The following is a 16,664-nucleotide window of genomic DNA, read 5'->3' as shown; positions in this document are numbered from 1 at the left end:
GAAGAAGAAGAAGAAGAAGAAGAAGAAAGAAAGAAAGAAAGAAAGAAAGAAAGAAAGAAAGAAAGAAAGAAAGAAAGAAAGAAAGAAAAAAGCAGCCTCAATTGAGAAAATGTCTTCATAAGAGACATGCTGCTTTTAGGCATTTTCTTAATTTGTGATCAATAGGGGAGGGCCTAACATATTGTGAATGGGGCCATCCCTGGGCTGGTGGTACTGAGATATATATATCAGGTTAAGCAAGCCACGAGGAGCAGAGTCCAGTAAGCAGCAGCCTCCATGGCCTCTGCATCAGCTCCTCCCTCTGGGTTCCAGCCCTGCTTGAGTTCCTTCCATGATGAACAGCAATATGGAGGTGTAAGCCAAATTAACCCTGTCTTCCCAGATTGGTTTTTGGTCATGGTGTTTCTTTGCAGCCATAGAAACTCCAACTTTCAAGGAGTTTTATCACATCAATAGAAGCCTGTATACTCTCAAACCAAATGAGCAAACCTCTGACGTGCATAGCTTTGTGGGAAGAAAACACACCAGCTCTCCTGGGGATTTCACACACTGCCTGATCTATTAAGGCTGAGAACACTTGCGTAAGCTAGCAGTGGTGCGAAATTATGTAATTTTTGACACCAATCCATACAACCATTTTTGACACCAATACAAACAGCTCTATTCGTTGGGGGGCAGATTTTAGTGAGGCAAGCCCAAATTACCCCTTGTTGTTTTTGCCTTGTTTTACTTGCAAATTTAACTTTCAAATGAACTCCAGAGCATAATGAAATAAATGCTTTGGGGGACTCGTATTTTCCCTCTCCAGGAGAAGAGTCCCTTCATGGCCCACTTAAGAGTGAGGTATGAACTTTACTACAATGGCTGTCTAGTTTCTGCACTCCAAAGGATCCCTAGCATGTCACCCCTCATCACATGCTTCATCAGATGGCCCTAGTACACTTGAGGTGACATCAGCTTCTCAAGTACAGAGACAAAGGGAAGCGTCGGTCTGTGAGACATATAAATCAGCAATGGCAACATGACACATTGAGTGTCAGGCCAGAGGAGTGGTGAAGACTTCTCTCTGGGAAAGAGTAGACCATGGAGGGGGAGCATCATTGAAGGAGGCTATGCTTGAGCTGGGCTGTGAGGAGGGCAGGAGACTCTCCAGGAAGAAAGCCTGACCCAGACAGTGAACGTGTGAGTGTGTGTGTGCAGACGTCCACAGTCAAAGAAGACGACGCAGAAGAGGATGGGATGGCTAGTTTTTGCATCCAGCTACATGGTCTCTAGCCCTTGATGATGTCCAAGGTCACTGGACCAAAGCAAATATCCCTTCCTCTGATTCCTTTTAACATACCAATCTCCCCCCATGAAAATCTAGTCTAAGGCAAAATAAGGTTGTTTTAAAAAATAGTGATTATGGGGCTGGAGAGATGGCTCGGTGGTTAAGAGCACTGACTGCTCTTCCGAAGGTCCTGAGTTCAAATCCCAGCAACCACATGGTGGCTCACAACCATCCGTAATGAGATCTGATGCCCTATCATGGGCATCATGTAATAAATAAATAGATTTTTTTTAAAAAAATAATGATTGTTCTGTGCTCTACCTTTTAATAAGCAGAAAACCACGACTGATGGCTACTAATGAGCGTGACAGTGGCAAATGAAAACTAGAAAGAGTCAGCAGGAAGTTAAATTGTTTTAATTTTTTTTTTTGTCCCCTGGCGCTTTTGATTGAAACTGAATTACATGCTAAGATTACAGATCAAACCTCAGTCACCCCAAAAGTATACACTATTTATAAACCCCTGCCTTTCTCCTAAAACATCCTGGGTCATAAGACTAGGGAAAAATATACGTTTTCTTCCTTTTCATTATGATCTCTCCAGGCATAGCCACAAGGAGCCCACTGGACAGCATTATAGACGATCCCTCATATGGCTCTCTATTAAATTTCTTAATAAAATACAATGATTTAAAAACACTATGATACTGTGAATTGAAAGCCAAAGCCCACAGAGCTCCACGCCAGGTGGAGGAGTGGACTCCCGAATGCCAGGGTTTACTGGGCTTGGCACTGCTGTCTCGTTCTCCCCCATGACGGCAAGATGGTTTTAGTTATCACGTGTTGCTTTCCCCCACAGTTTTATTGCTTTTATACACAATACAGAGAGTTTATAAAGGTTGTACCAGTGAAACCACACTGAATAACCTGACAACTTTCACAAATCATCCTGTGAGTGACTTTCATCCACGCTGTATCCTGTGACGACGGTACACCTCCATTGCCACAGAGCTGTCCACTGCAGACCTGTATCCCAGTGTCTGCATTTGCTCTATCATTGACCAAAGTCTAAGTTGTTTCTACTAGTGAATCTTAGCAATTCTGAGCAATGTTGCTTTGGAAAGACACGTATGTATCTCAGATACACATATATGAGTTTCCCATGCTGTCCTAGTGTGGTGGTTTATATATATATGCTCAGTCCAGGGACTGGCACTATGAGAAGGTGTGGCCTTGTTGGAATAGGTGTGTCACTGTGGGTGTGGGCTTTAAGACTCTCATCCTAACTGCCTGGAAGTCAGTATTTTGCTAGCAGCCTTCAGATGAAGATGCAGAATTCTTCAGCTCTGCCTGACTGTGCCTGCCTGGATGCTGCCATGTTCCTACCTTGAAGATAATGGACTGATTCTCAGAACCTGTATGCCAGCCCCAATTAAATGTTGTCCTTTATAAGAGTAGCCTTGGTCATGGTGTCTGTTCACAGCAGTAAAACCCTAACTAAGACACCTAATTTGTTGGGATAAAAACCATGATCAAAACCAACTTGGAGACAAAAGGTTTTACTTAAATCACAGTGTATCATCAAGGGAAGCCAAGCCAGGAGCTCAAGGCTAGAACCTGGAGACAGGAACGGAATCAGAGAACACCGAGGAATGCTGGCTGGCTTTGGCTGGCTTGCATGACTACTTTCTTATGCATCCCAGGGCCACCCACCTAGGGATTGTGCCATCCACGATAGGGTGAGCCCTCCTTCATCAATTAGCAATCATGAAATGGCCCCCAGACATGGCCAAGAGCCAGTCTGATGGAGGCAATTCCTCAATGAGAGTCCTTCTACACAGGTGTGTTGACAAATGACACCGATAATTTATACAGTGACCCTATAGGGCTGAGGTTGTGCCCTATATATACTGAGCATATTGTCAGCAATTACCATATCCCAAATGGTAACTTTTAATAATATAAGATAGCTATTGCCAATAGTTTTATTTGTGTACATGACTTACCAATCCATGTGTATGCAGGTGCATTGTGGGAGTATACATACATGCATGCATGCAGAGGCTAGAGAGCATACATGCATGCATACAGAGGTCAGGGGACTATCACAGATGACATCCCACAGGAACCAGTCATTTCTTTGGAGACAGAGTCTCTCACTGAGACTTAGGGATGGTGCCAATTAGACTAGGGAGTGGGTAGTGACATTCAGAGATCTGCCTGCGTCTGCCTCCCCAGTGCTGGGATTATATGCATGCACAACTGTGCCTGCATTTCTTATTTCTCAGGATGAAACTGAAGGCCTCACAAGGCAAACACTTAACTCTCCGGCCACCTTCTCAGCCCTGTCACTGGTGTTTTTAGAACCTGCTTCTGCCTTCTCCTTACCTGTTCTCTCCAATATGATGGTATTAAGGGCAGGGCTTGAGCAATTATATTGCCTGCTGTTTATATACCACTCATTCTGGCATTTTTAAAAAATAGCAGGCCAAATGAGACAATCACACAACAGTGGCTTGTAGATACTGAGCTAGCCTGGACTAACACAGAACAGTGGCTTGTAGATACTGAGCTAGCCTGGACTAACACAGAACCGTGGCTTGTAGATACCGAGCTAGCCTGGACTAACACAGAACAGTGGCTTGTAGATACTGAGCTAGCCTGGACTAACACAGAACAGTGGCTTGTAGATACTGAGCTAGCCTGGACTAACACAGAACCGTGGCTTGTAGATACCGAGCTAGCCTGGACTAACACAGAACAGTGGCTTGTAGATACNGAGCTAGCCTGGACTAACACAGAACAGTGGCTTGTAGATACTGAGCTAGCCTGGTGTACTCACTCACAACTAAATGAGGCCTGTGCTAGTCTCTTCTTTCTAAGGCAAGGGTAGGGATGTTAAGCCATCGAGTTAAGGACAGAACTACTATTTGGTAACCACGATGGGAATCTGATTCTAATTTCAAAGCTGTTTTCCAACTCCCCTGCCATGTAAATTCTACACGGAAGGAAACAACTAATCGCCAAGGCTCACTAATAACTTTGCTCTGCCTTTTTCAATAGTCACATGGAAACATATGTATTCGGAGCGGCTTTTCCAAAAGTCAAAAGGTGCGTGCAATTAAAAAAAGAAAGATGGTCTTGGAATGTGTACAGAGAAGCTGCCAGCTGGCTCGTGCTCTGCTGGGTAACTTCTCGTGTGTGACACAGGCCATGGATGTCAGCTCCACCCTGTGTCAGCAACAAGCACAGGGCTCTGGGTACAAGCTTAGCACGCAAATGCTTGGGTTTAATCCAAGCTAGAAATCTTCTGGCTTGGTTACTTTGGGCAATTTACCAGCTCTCTCCAACCCACTTATCAAGGGACAACAATGTCAGTCTGGCCTATTAATGCTGATGTTGTTTGTTACTTGTAGGTGCATACGTGGGCTAAGAAGACAGTTCACCCTCATTCACTTTCTGTCTCCATCCTCATATGTTGACAGATCAATAGTCAGAGACACTCCTAGGCCGGAACGTTGTATTTGTATATGTATTGTCTTGTATTTATATTTCAAGGTCCTGTGCTTTGTACCCTTTGCTGACTTTATGTTCTCAGTATGACTCCTCAGTGATCATGATGGAGCTGGAGAACGGGTCTTTACGGGACACAAGAACAATTCTAATTCACACTCACCTCAAGTGGCATCTTCTGCATTAACCACTTCAGAAAACCTAGTAAATTGTAATTGATCTCATGAAAATACTTATTAATGTCCTATTTGGGAATCGTAAGTTAGAATCACCCTATGTAACCCAGCCCCCCCTTTTTTTTTTTTTTTTAAGATTTATTTATGATTAAATCTAAGTACACTGTAGCTATCTTCAGACACACCAGAAGAGGGCGTCAGATCTCATTACAGATGGTTGTGAGCCACCATGTGGTTGCTGGGATTTCAACTCAGGACCTTCGGAAGAGTAGTCAGTGCTCTTAACCGTTGGACCATCTCTCCAGTCCCCAGCCAACTTTTTAATAGATAAATAAATGTGGCATATTAGAAAGAGAAGAGGCTTTGGGCAAGGACAGACCTCACCCCAAGTGGTGGTCAACTGCCCAGCTGCTCTTCTGTGGGAAAAGCCAGCTTCCCCATCTATAAGCACGGGAAAAGCAGAGTTCCAGCACATTATTTGGTGTTTAGGAAGATAGGCAAGAGCCCTTAGGTGGAGTCTGGCATGACATCATACTCATGATGCTGTTGGTCATCAAGATGGCCAAGTGCCTAGGCTACCATAGTTACATAGTAGTACTACCATACTATTACTACCATAGTAGTAAGTGGGTATGTGGAAAGAGTGTCAGCTGCGTAACTAATGGGTGGGAATCAAAACCTAAGAGAAAGGGAGAAAAGATGGAGTGAACAGCAGGAAAGAAATCACGGAGATGTCTTAGCTTACCAAAGCAGCTGAGGGTATAAGAAGGTAGCATGTAGGGAGAAAGGCAGGAGTGGTGGTTTGAATGTGCTTGGCCCATGGGAAGTGCTACTATTAGGAGGTGTGGCCTTGTTGGAATAGAGGAAGTGCATCACTGTGGGGGTGGGCTTTGAGGGCTCCTAGTGCTCAAGCTGTTCCCCCTGTGGAAGACACTCATCCTGAATGCCTTTAGATATAAGACTCTAAGCTCCTTCTCCAGCACCATGTCTGCCTGGACACTGCCATGCTTCCTACCATGATGATAATGGACTAAACCTCTGAAACAGACTTCTCTTCTGGCTCTGGAGCAGCCCTCACATGGCTCCCTTAAAGATGTGGGCAGCTCCCCTTCCCAGACACAGCATGCATCATCTGGATCCCATCTTCCTAGCTCATTGACCTCATACCACACAAAGGGCTCTCATGTTTATTGCCTTCATTTTCCTCCTATAAACATTCTTTCTGACCATGTCCGCTCTCCCACAACCTGCTCTGTTCCCCACACAATTGCTGGCCCTCCCTTTTGCTTCACAATGACAAATCAGTTGCCAGTGATAGCAATTCAAACTGGGCCTCAGGGGGGCTACTCGACACCAAGCAATAATAGCAGCATCGGCACTGAACCACGGATGCCGCCTCTATCCTGAACCCTTGTCACCTCCCAGTCCTTCTGGGATGTTCATGAACGTTCCTGAGCCAGTAAAAATGACCACATTGTGAGCACTGATCCTTTCCTCATCGTTAGAGGCGAACTTGCTCTTGAAGTTAAGCATGGGCGTCAGGGAATCGTGCCTGACTGTTCAGAACAGTCCTGTGTCACACTCAACAAACATTCCAGCAGCAGACGTTGGTCCGCTGTTTCCTCCTATTTTTTTTTTTTTTCTATCTAAAGTTCAGCTTTTCTTTCCAGCCCTTTCCCAAATTCTTCAATATGTGGTCAGGAAGGGCAGGCAGTGTGTGCGCAACTAGGAGGAAGCAGGGATTGTTAGCGGCAGCATCTTCCTGGTACACATGAGCATCAACCTTCCTTGAAAACACGCATGATGCTCTGCTAACTAAGGTCGAAGTCTGCCATTGCCCAGATAGCCTTCTGAGCTTGGTGCAAAACGGGGACTCCCTTTACGAGCAGGACTTCTCCTTCTCCTTGTCTGGGGAGTTTAAAACTCCCAAACACCTCTACCTGTGGAATGTCTCTTAGCCTTGGTTACATTGCTGATTCAGCTTCCCTGAGAAGAACCCATTCACCTAGCACCTGAGATTCCTGGAATGCCTTCCCATGCTAATGAGGTACCTCAGTACCTTAGCCTTCAGCCAATAACCTCTGCCAACCCTGGATATTCCTATCCTCTTAACCCAAAAGTATATAACCCTCGAGTCACTCCAGGCAAAGCTGATCTGTCTCCACGAAGCTGGTCCAGGTGTGTCATTTTTACTGTTCGTACTCATGGGCCATCTGAAACCCTGTTTGTCTGCTTTGTTCTCTTTGTCCCCATGGGGTGGTGGCTAGCGACCTGGGGAGAAGGGAGACACTACACACACACACACACACACACACACACACACACACACACACAGAAGATTCTGATCAGCTACTAGCATTTTGAAAATTACAGTGTGCCCAGAAATCCTTCTGTGTGTGAAGTTTAACTCAGTATGCTTCCAAAGAGGCAAAAGTCACTTTCATGACACATGGAGTTTATAGTCTGCAGACTGACAGCCTTATGATTCCTAGGGAATATTTTTCTTAGGCAGAAAGAAACTTAAATGGCACTTTCTATATAACCATAGGGAATCTTTCTACAGCTTAGTGTAGAGTCAGATTTTATATGCTCTGTCATACGCACCCGACAGAATCAGAGGCACGCTGGCCACGGAGTAATCTACATTCCGATCAATACTTCCAACGGAAAGCACTTTCCTACCTATTTACAAGACTGTTATGATCCTGTTATCAAGTCAATGGGTAATTCTGGCTATTTCTATAAAATTATATGGTTCAGTGCACCAGAGAGAGACTTTGTATTTGACGTGTGAGCAATACAAAAGCTTTTCCTGAGGATTTTTCAATAAAGACTTATCAGAAAATCGAGGCCAAGCTCCTGAGACACAGGGGGTGGGGGAGGTGGAGGTGGGGTCTAGGGGAGGACACCCTCCATTTACATCCTGGGCACCAGGACATGTGCGAGGGGTCACGGGGTGACTTGCAGGCCTCGGGTTTCTCCTTCTAGCACATGGCTCCTGGGGATCAAAGCCAGGTTGCCAGGCATGGCAGAAGGCACCTTTCTTCTCACTGGCCCTATGGGATATTGCTAGAGGAAGCTTCAGAGAGTGGTTCTATGTGTGAAACCTTGCCAGTCTTTGCCGTGGTTGTTAATTCTCAGAATTTTGATCTTCAGCATTTGTGACAGGGAGTGGGGCTTCTCTTTTGATGAAGAGAAGGCTGTTGTTTCTCAGTTTGCTTTCAGTCTGCTTTGCAGTCGGGAAGCACTGAGCCCGGCGTCTTCATTTCTCTCCTTTTGCTCCTTGGATGTATAGCCCAATGTCCGTGCCATAGAGTCCTGGCCTGCCTGGGTCACACTGCCCTGGCCTGCAGACTACGCTGGATTATTTCAGGACTTAGAAAGCAGACAGCCGATACTTAGTGATTGAACAAGCAACACACACACACACACACACACACACACACACACACACGATTAAATAAATCATCAATAAAGGGCAAGACCTTTTGCCTCACCTCCACCTCCCTGTGACATTTTGGCTTGCTAGAATTAACTAGAACCCAGATATAAGGTTAGGGGCCTCTTGCTTTCACCCTAATTAGTAAGTCATAAATCCATGTACCTTACTGGGAGTTCCTAAGGGAAGGGCTGTTCTAACAACTCTCCTTGCATCTAAATCGTGGGTACATCAGGTGCTTGTCCAAAGAATGAGCCAGCAAGAAAGCATTATCCATGAAACCCTCCCATTAGAAATCCAGTTAGAGGACACAGCCCAGCACTCCGAAGGTCCATTCTGTTGCCGGAAAAGGCATCAAGCAGGTGGCACTGAGGCACGAAACCTCAGCCACTGCCAGCTTAGCCCTGTCAAGTTCAGAAATGTTGCCAGAGCCAGCATGTGGCTCAGTGAGAAGACCAGGAAAAGTCTCAGTGTAATGGCCTGCATTCTATAAAAACAAAGAAAGAAGAAATACAGAAGGAGGAGAAGACGTGGAGGAAAAGGAAGAAGAGACAGAAGATGGAAGAGAAGAGGAAGAGAAAGTAGAGGAGGAGGAAGAGGAGGAGATGAGGAGGAAAAGGAAGAGAAGGAGAAGTCCGGGAGGAGGAGGCAGAGAAGGAGGAAGAGAGGAGACATTTCCTCCAGAGGGGTTAGAGCACTTAAGGATTCACACCATCGAAGACCTTACTCCAGCTTCAGAGCCCAAACCGCGCGACTGTCTGGGACGTGACCAGTCTGCAGGCCTGCCCTTTGTGGCTCAATCAGTGTGACAACAGAACAAGCAGGGAAACTTGGCGTTAATTCACTTAGACGTGTGGAGCCGTGCCACTGAGGGCCAAGTGAAAAATTCCACTTTGTCACTCTGCTCTTATCTACAGTCACTGTGAAATTTGCAAAGGTCTACCAGACTTGGAAAAGCAAACTATGAATATATTTAAAACACACTTGAGGGTTTTTTTTTTCTTCTTCTTCTTGCTAACCCATGCCTTATTTTGACTGCTCATCTGCATTTCTCACCCTCTTTTTCTGTGATGTATATGGTGAGCTCCTCCTAGTCCCAGCTGAGCATCTATGTAAGCAAGGTCACTGCTCATGTGCAGCCCCACCCCACCCCGCTTAGCTCACAAGGCAGCACGCAGCTTGCCCTAACATGGAGAAACCTGTTGTCTCACCCAGCCTGGGAAGATAGAGAGGCCGGTGTGCTCTCAGTTTTGTGGCTTGAAATGACGGGGAGTTGACAATGGGAAGGTCCCCAAGGGCCACAGTTGGGGGATCCACACACTGAGTGTTGTGGGACCTCAGCCTCATCCACAGTAGTGAGGTCTCGATGATGTCTAAGGCACCCAGCCCACTCTCGAGTCAATGGTGGGAGAATGTTGACAATGTGTCTTATTTTTGTTTGGTTGTTTTGTCCTTTGAGACAGGATCTCCCTATGTAGCCCAGACTGGACTAGAATTTAAGATCTTTCTGCCTTGGCACCTTGAATGCAGGCACGATCTGCTGTATCTGAGTCTAAAAAAAAAGTTCTGTCTCAGGGCTGGAGAGAGGCTAAGAGGGGTCTGCAGTTATGAGTGTTTTTACTCTCACAGAGGACACAGGTTCAGTTCCCAGCATCCACTGCAGCTCACGGTGATCTCTAACTCCAGCTCCAGAGGATCCAGTGTCCTCTTCTGTGGGCCTTGCGCGTGATACACATGCATACACACGTCTGTGGCACAAAGACATACATGCTGGTAATACACCCAACATAAAAGGAAAATTAATCTTTAAAAACAATTACATCTCCTGCAAATCAGCCACAGAGCTCAGCAGCCCCATTCAAGGACGTTTCTGAGTAGATGTGGCCAATCGTTACAAATGATCCCCTAGGTGTTTTGTGACTGGGCCTGCCATTTGCTGCTGACCCCGGAGGAGGACAGGGGACTCACAGAGCAAGACTGGCACAGTCACCAATTGTGGAGAAGGGAGTATAGAGGGAAATGGTGGAGGTTGCTGTGGGCTGTGTCACAAGCCCTGTGGGTCTCTGTTTTGTTATCTGTTTTTATTGGTTTATAAAAAGCACATTTCCTCACAGTGCTAGAGAGCTGGAAAGGCTCAGCTCCTGCTGACCCTGAACTATGGGAAAGGGCCAGGGATGCCTCCTGTGCAGTCTGGGGAGCTGGTGCTCCTCTCTGAGCAGTCATGGGAAGTCTCCAGTAACTTCTAAGCTCACCATCTCCTTGTCCCAGAGTCCTCAGGGGAGAGACTCAGCAGGGAATCAGGATGCTCTTTCTTTCAATGGCTATTCATTAGTAGCTGGGGTAGTCTGGCTTCCCTATTGATGGCAAAGGATTTGGGATAAAGAAAAGCAGGCATGTCTGGGCATGGTAGTGCCTACTTTTAACCCCAGTGCTTGAGAGGCCAGATTTTCGTGAGTTCAAGTCCCGCCTAGTCCACGTAGCAAGTTCCAGATTAGTTATTGAAAGAAGAGTCAGAGACATGGCGGGTATAGGAATTCTTAGATAATAACCTGGGTGACAAGAGGTATTAAAGGGAAAGTCCCTGAAGAGGTCACACAGTGTTAAGACCTGAAGGGAAGACATATTAGCTGAGAGAGGGATCAGGCTGTATGTAGAGGGAAAGAAATGGCACTTAAGATCTCCTAAGTAGCAGAAATACTCAAAAAAAAAAAAAAAAAAGAGAAGGCTCCATACATATGTTGCCTGTTCCTCTTCTTTCAAAAGCTGAAATATCCCACTAGATCTAACTTTGTGTCCATTAAAGCAATTACCCTGTCTACACATTTATCCATGAACTTATCCTACTTCACTGTCCTGGGGTCTACACAAGCCTGGAACCATGTATTTATTCCGAGACTCCCAGTGTGTGTGTGTGTGTGTGTGGTGTACATGCATATGGAGCCTAGAGGCCAACACCAGGTTTCTTTGCTTAGGATGCAATCCACCTTCTATTTGAGGCAGTATCTCTCCTTGGCCCTGAACTCACACATCAGCTGGCTGGCCACCAAAACTCCTCCCCCTCAGCGCTGGAATTAGAAGCATGCATCACCATGCCCAGGTTTGTTTGGTTTTGTGTTTTAGACAGTTTCTAGGGATCAAACTTAAGTTGCCATGCATGTATGATGAGCAACTCACCAACTGAGCTGCCTCCCGACCTCGCTCTTGTCTATTTTAAATAGTAAATATTCTTTCATACAACCCGAGATCACTACTATTGCTTTACCTACTTGTAACTTTCCAGTGAGATCTCTTCTTAAAAGTCTACTGCTGATGCGTTCACGTGTTACCCATAATGCCCTTATACCACCTTCTCCCTTGGCACGAAAACTCACCATCAGAACATGCAGTCATGATGTAGCGCACCACCACCAACAGGATAGATTCCTGACGAGAGGTCAAGACATCCCTGTTGGAGTCTTTCTGAATGTAGGGACTATCCAAGAAGGGAGGCATGCCAGATCACTTGGTTGAAGTCACCTGGAAAAGTTCACTTCCGTGGTCCTGCCACATCAGGCTCCACAATTTATGTATTTACTTGTATATTTATTGATTCAGTGATTGATTGAGACAGGGCCTCAGTAGTTTTCACAGGCTGGCCTGGAACTTGCTGTGTAGGCCCTGCTGGCTTTGAACTCACAGAGGTTCATCTGCCTCTGCCTCATGAGTGCTGGGATAAAACTGTCAACCCACACATGCCTGGCTTCTACGGGTTATTCCATCTGTTGAATTTCACTTTGGATTGTCCAGTTCTGCTCTCTGAGCGTCTGTGTACAACTACGCTCAATATCTAGATGACTTTTAAGTCAAGCATAGAAAACAAGAGTCCATATACTGTCATTGGCTTTAATCTCTCTTCCTAAATTCTTCTTTCACCCTATGGATAATCTCTTTAAAATTCACAGCTTATCTTTTGATTTCTTTTCTTAGTATAAGCACACAAATAGTATAACACATCCCCTATCTAGAGAAAATCCCCTCTCTTAGGTCAGCCGTTGTGCTGGTTTGAATATGCTTGGCCCATAGGAAATGGCACTATTAGGAGGTGTGGCCTTGTTGGAGGANGTGTGGCCTTGTTGGAGGAGGTGTGGCCTTGTTAGAGGAAGTATGTCACTATGGGGGTGGGCTTTGAGGCTCCTATGCTCAGGCTCTGCCCAATGTAGAAGAGAGACCATCCTCCTGCCTGCCTTCAGAAGTCTCTTCCTGGTTGCCTAACTATCAGGATGTAGAACCCTCAGCTCCTCCAGCACCATGTCTGTTTGTATTCTGTCATGCTTCCTGCCAGGATAATAATGGACTGAACACTGAAACTGTAAGCCAACATCAATGAAATGTTTGCCTTTATAAGAACTGATTTGGTCTTGGTGTCTCTTCACAGAAACAACACCCTAGCTAAGACAGCCATGCTGCAATGCATCCTGGGAGTGCATCCATCCGGTCCACTATGATCAGGCAGTTGGGGTGCTTTTAGTCTTCTGTGACTTTAAACATTAATGCAATGAATACCCTCACGCACTGGATTTTGATTAATCTACTTTGGGGACGATTCCTATAGCCAAGACTGGGTCTTCAAACAGTAAGTGCACTTATGGTTTTGCAGGCTGCTGCCTGCGTCCTCTGTAGAGCAGTGGAATATTGTATATGTCTCCCAGAGATACCTGAGGATGGCTGCTGCTGCTGCTCTACAGCACGAGTCACTTGTGTGGACTTTTTTGTCAAATGGCTATGATAGTTCAGTTCCTTCTAGGTTTACTGTATTTTCTTCTTCTTCTTCTTCTTCTTCTTCTTCTTCTTCTTCTTCTTCTTCTTCTTCTTCTTCTTCTTCTTCTTCTTCTTCTTCTTCTTCTTCTTCTTCTTCTTCTTCTTCTTCTTCTTCTTCTTCTTCTATTCTTCTAACTGGAGTGGATTACCCTTTCTTATGATTAAAACCCATTTCCATTTGTTTTTCTAAGGACCTCCCTGTCCACATCCCTGCCCATCTTTCTATTGTGAGTAGCTTACAAAGGCTGAACTCTGGAAGAATGCAGATTCTCGGGCCCCATGCCAAAGCTGCTAAAGCATGGGTTCCAGGGCCAGGGCTCAGTGATTGGGTTTTCCTAAGCACAGTGATGGCCGTGATGCACAAATGTTTGAGAAATCTTCATCTATAGGGTTGAGGCAACAGCCGTAAGCTTGGAGCAAGACAGTTGGCTCAGACATTAAAGAGTACCAACTGCTCTCCCTGAAGACCCAGGTTCAATTCCTAGCACCCACGTGGTAGCTCACAGCCATTGTAAAACTACAACCACCACCACAGGCTTGTCTAATTGCCTTCTAGTTTGAATAAGGCCAAGCTTTGAATACAGTGGGATGGAATGGTTTGACTTCCATACAGTGTGCACCCTTTTATTGGTTCATTCAACCATTAACTAACAGATGTCCAGTACCTACAATAAACCAGTTAGGGTACCAAACTGTAGAGACATTGTATTTAACACATACCTTACGCTCACCCAAACAATGCAACTTAAATGTTGAGGACTGGTCCTCTTCTATGAACTATAATGCTTAACACTGGTCCCCAAGGCCTAGTTGCCCCCAACGATGAGAGTATCAGAAAGTGGGTCTATGACAACTATGTGACCTTGGCCCCCAGGACATCCCTGATTGGTGAATAAAGATACCTACAACCTACAGCTGGGCAGAATTGAGATGGGCGGGGCTTGAGGTTCTTGGGCTTGGATTTGGAGGCGAACCATGAGGAGTGGGATCAGGAGGAGAGAAGGAAGACGCTCTGGGTTAGGTGAGTCATAAAAGCACAGCTGCGAGGGCTGGCCAATTGGAGTTAAGAGCTGCCCAGATGGAACATGGCGGTTTAGAATGTGGGGTTGTTAATGTGGAAATAGATTCTAATAGCATAGAGGGTAGATACTTGTCCAGCTCTAGTGCTGATTAAGGCTTATTACAATAATAAAAGTTGTGTGTCTTTTATCCAGGAACGGAATGATCAAAGGCAGGGTAGAAGCCCCCACTTGAGGTGCTGCTGTAGCACAGCGCATGTGGCTTCATCTAGAAGCAGTCAAGGGAATACAAATTAAGATGACTTCGACAGCACGTCACACCTGTCCAAGTGGACCAAAGGTTTCAAAGGACTTGGACTTTGGAAAAGCTAAGCAAACATACTGAGGTGTATTGGAGATGACACTCAAGCCTAAACACAAAGTTCACATATGTATGATGCATACCGAATTTATGCATGTAGTCTTGTTATTTTCCACAACAGATTTTAGTGTGTCCATATGTGGACCTATCAGGTGAGGGCAGGTGAGTGTGCCGTGGTATTCATGTTCAAACAACTTCAGCTTTTTTGCAGCATTCTGAACTTCCAATATTTCAGATAAAGAGATATGCACTATCTTGGTTTGCTTTTTATTGCTGTTGATAAAACATCTTGACCAAAAGCAACTTGGGAGGGAGGGGTTTCTTCCACCTTACAGCTTGGAGTCCATCATGAAGAGAAGTCAGGGTAGGGACTCAAGGCAGCGACATAGAGGCAAGAACTGAAGTTGAGGCAGAGAGGATGCTGTGTTCCAGCTTGCTCCCTGTAACACAGCCACATCCACTGGAAACGGTGAGAGTCAGAGAGCCAGCACAGCTGCTGGGCACAGGTCCCCAGAGCTGAGCCGAATACTGCGACCGCTGCCTTTCTGTCTCTCACTTTAGGGTTTTGGTCTCTGTGTGCTGCGTTTCTGGGGACTTTCTGCATTATGATTCATTTTATGCCTTTTCTTTTTCTTTTTTAAAGATTTATTTATTATATGTAACTACACTGTAGCTATCTTCAGACACCCCAGAAGAGGGCATCAAATCTCATCACGGATGGTTGTGAGCCACCATGTGGTTGATGGGACCTGAGCTCAGGACTTTCAGAAGAGAAATCAGTGCTCCTAACCTCTGAGCCATCTCTCCAGCCCTCACTTTATGTCTTTTCCTGAGAAAGTGATGTCTGAGTCTTTTTAAGAAAATCCTAAACTTAACTTTATCTGGTCACTATTTGGAAGTCTTCCTTATGCCCTGGAGATCATTAAGTAGCGATATAGGCACAGAGTTAGAGGAGGCCACTACCCCAGGGGTCTTCTTGCGCTATCTGCGCGTGAGCAAACTCAAGCAGTACAATTGACGCAGTGTGAACAGAGACCATTGCCAAAGCCTGACTAGCCAGGAGAAAAGGTTACAGATTCAAGGCCTCTCAGTACAATATGCTTAGAGCTCTCTGAAAATGTAGTTTAAAGATAGGGGGTCATACAGGGTACACCTCTGGAAGAATAGCACTCAGTAATTGAGATAGATGAACTGAAACAAAGCTTTTCCTCCTTTATTGTGTAGGTGGTGAAACTTACTGTAAAGAAGTTAGGTGTAAGTATTTGCTATCCATAAAGAAGACTGGCTCGGATATTTTTCTGTTTGTCTGGAGTGCTTTCAAACTGCAAACACTGCCAGCCTACAAGCAGGCTGTCATATAATAATAAACATGTTTGCTTTGGAGGAGACGTTCTTTAGAGTCCTTAAATTGGAGTTATAGGGCTGATAATAAAAATAAGATCTGTTCTGCTTGTATTTTTCTAATTGTGATTGAACTTGTAACCCTGGGCATGCAATGAAAAACCAAACGCATGATCTGTGCTTCTGGGGTGATTATTAGTCTGTCTTTGTTTTGAGAAACTTTTATAAATAAATAAATAAACGTGGTTGCTAGTCAGTCAGAGCCGAGAGATTCCCCTCACCGCCATCACCTGACTGACTCCTCCCTCTCCTCGCTGACTCCCTTATGTCCTCCGGGTGCTCTGTCAGCCACAGCCCTCCACTGAGGAAGCCCCTGCGTGCACCCCGTGACTTGTTCTGGCTGCTTTCTTATACAACTCAGGACCACAGGCCCAAACCACAGACCTCATTTCCCAAAGTGGGCTGGATCCTCTCGCATCAATCATCAATGAGGAAATTGTCCCAAGACTTTCCTACAGGGGATCTGGTGAGAGCATTTTCTTCACAGGTGACTCTAACGTGTGACACATTGACAAAACAGCAACAACAACCAAACCTCAACCGGGTCACTCAGCTTGTAACGCCACCCAAAGAATTCACAAACCCATATGTTTGTATATGTGTACAATGATAGATAACATGGCTATAAGGACGAAGGGAAAATACGAAGGAAAACAAGTACTGATCCGGATGAGCCGTCTACAGTGGAT

General features: G+C 45.4%; 1 protein-coding gene across 2 annotated transcripts in view; it reads right to left on the bottom strand.

Annotated features, from left to right (window-relative positions):
• Mtus2 (microtubule associated scaffold protein 2) overlaps window positions 1-16,664 on the bottom strand; it is a 346,971-nt gene that overhangs the window by 83,956 nt on the left and 246,351 nt on the right. The window lies entirely within an intron of this gene.

This window comes from Mus caroli, chromosome 5 (genome assembly GCF_900094665.2).
Source record: "Mus caroli chromosome 5, CAROLI_EIJ_v1.1, whole genome shotgun sequence".
In the NCBI taxonomy this organism is placed as follows: domain Eukaryota; kingdom Metazoa; phylum Chordata; class Mammalia; order Rodentia; family Muridae; genus Mus; species Mus caroli.
The sequence above is the reverse complement of the archived record's forward strand: the minus strand, read 5'-3'. Positions and strand labels throughout refer to the sequence as shown.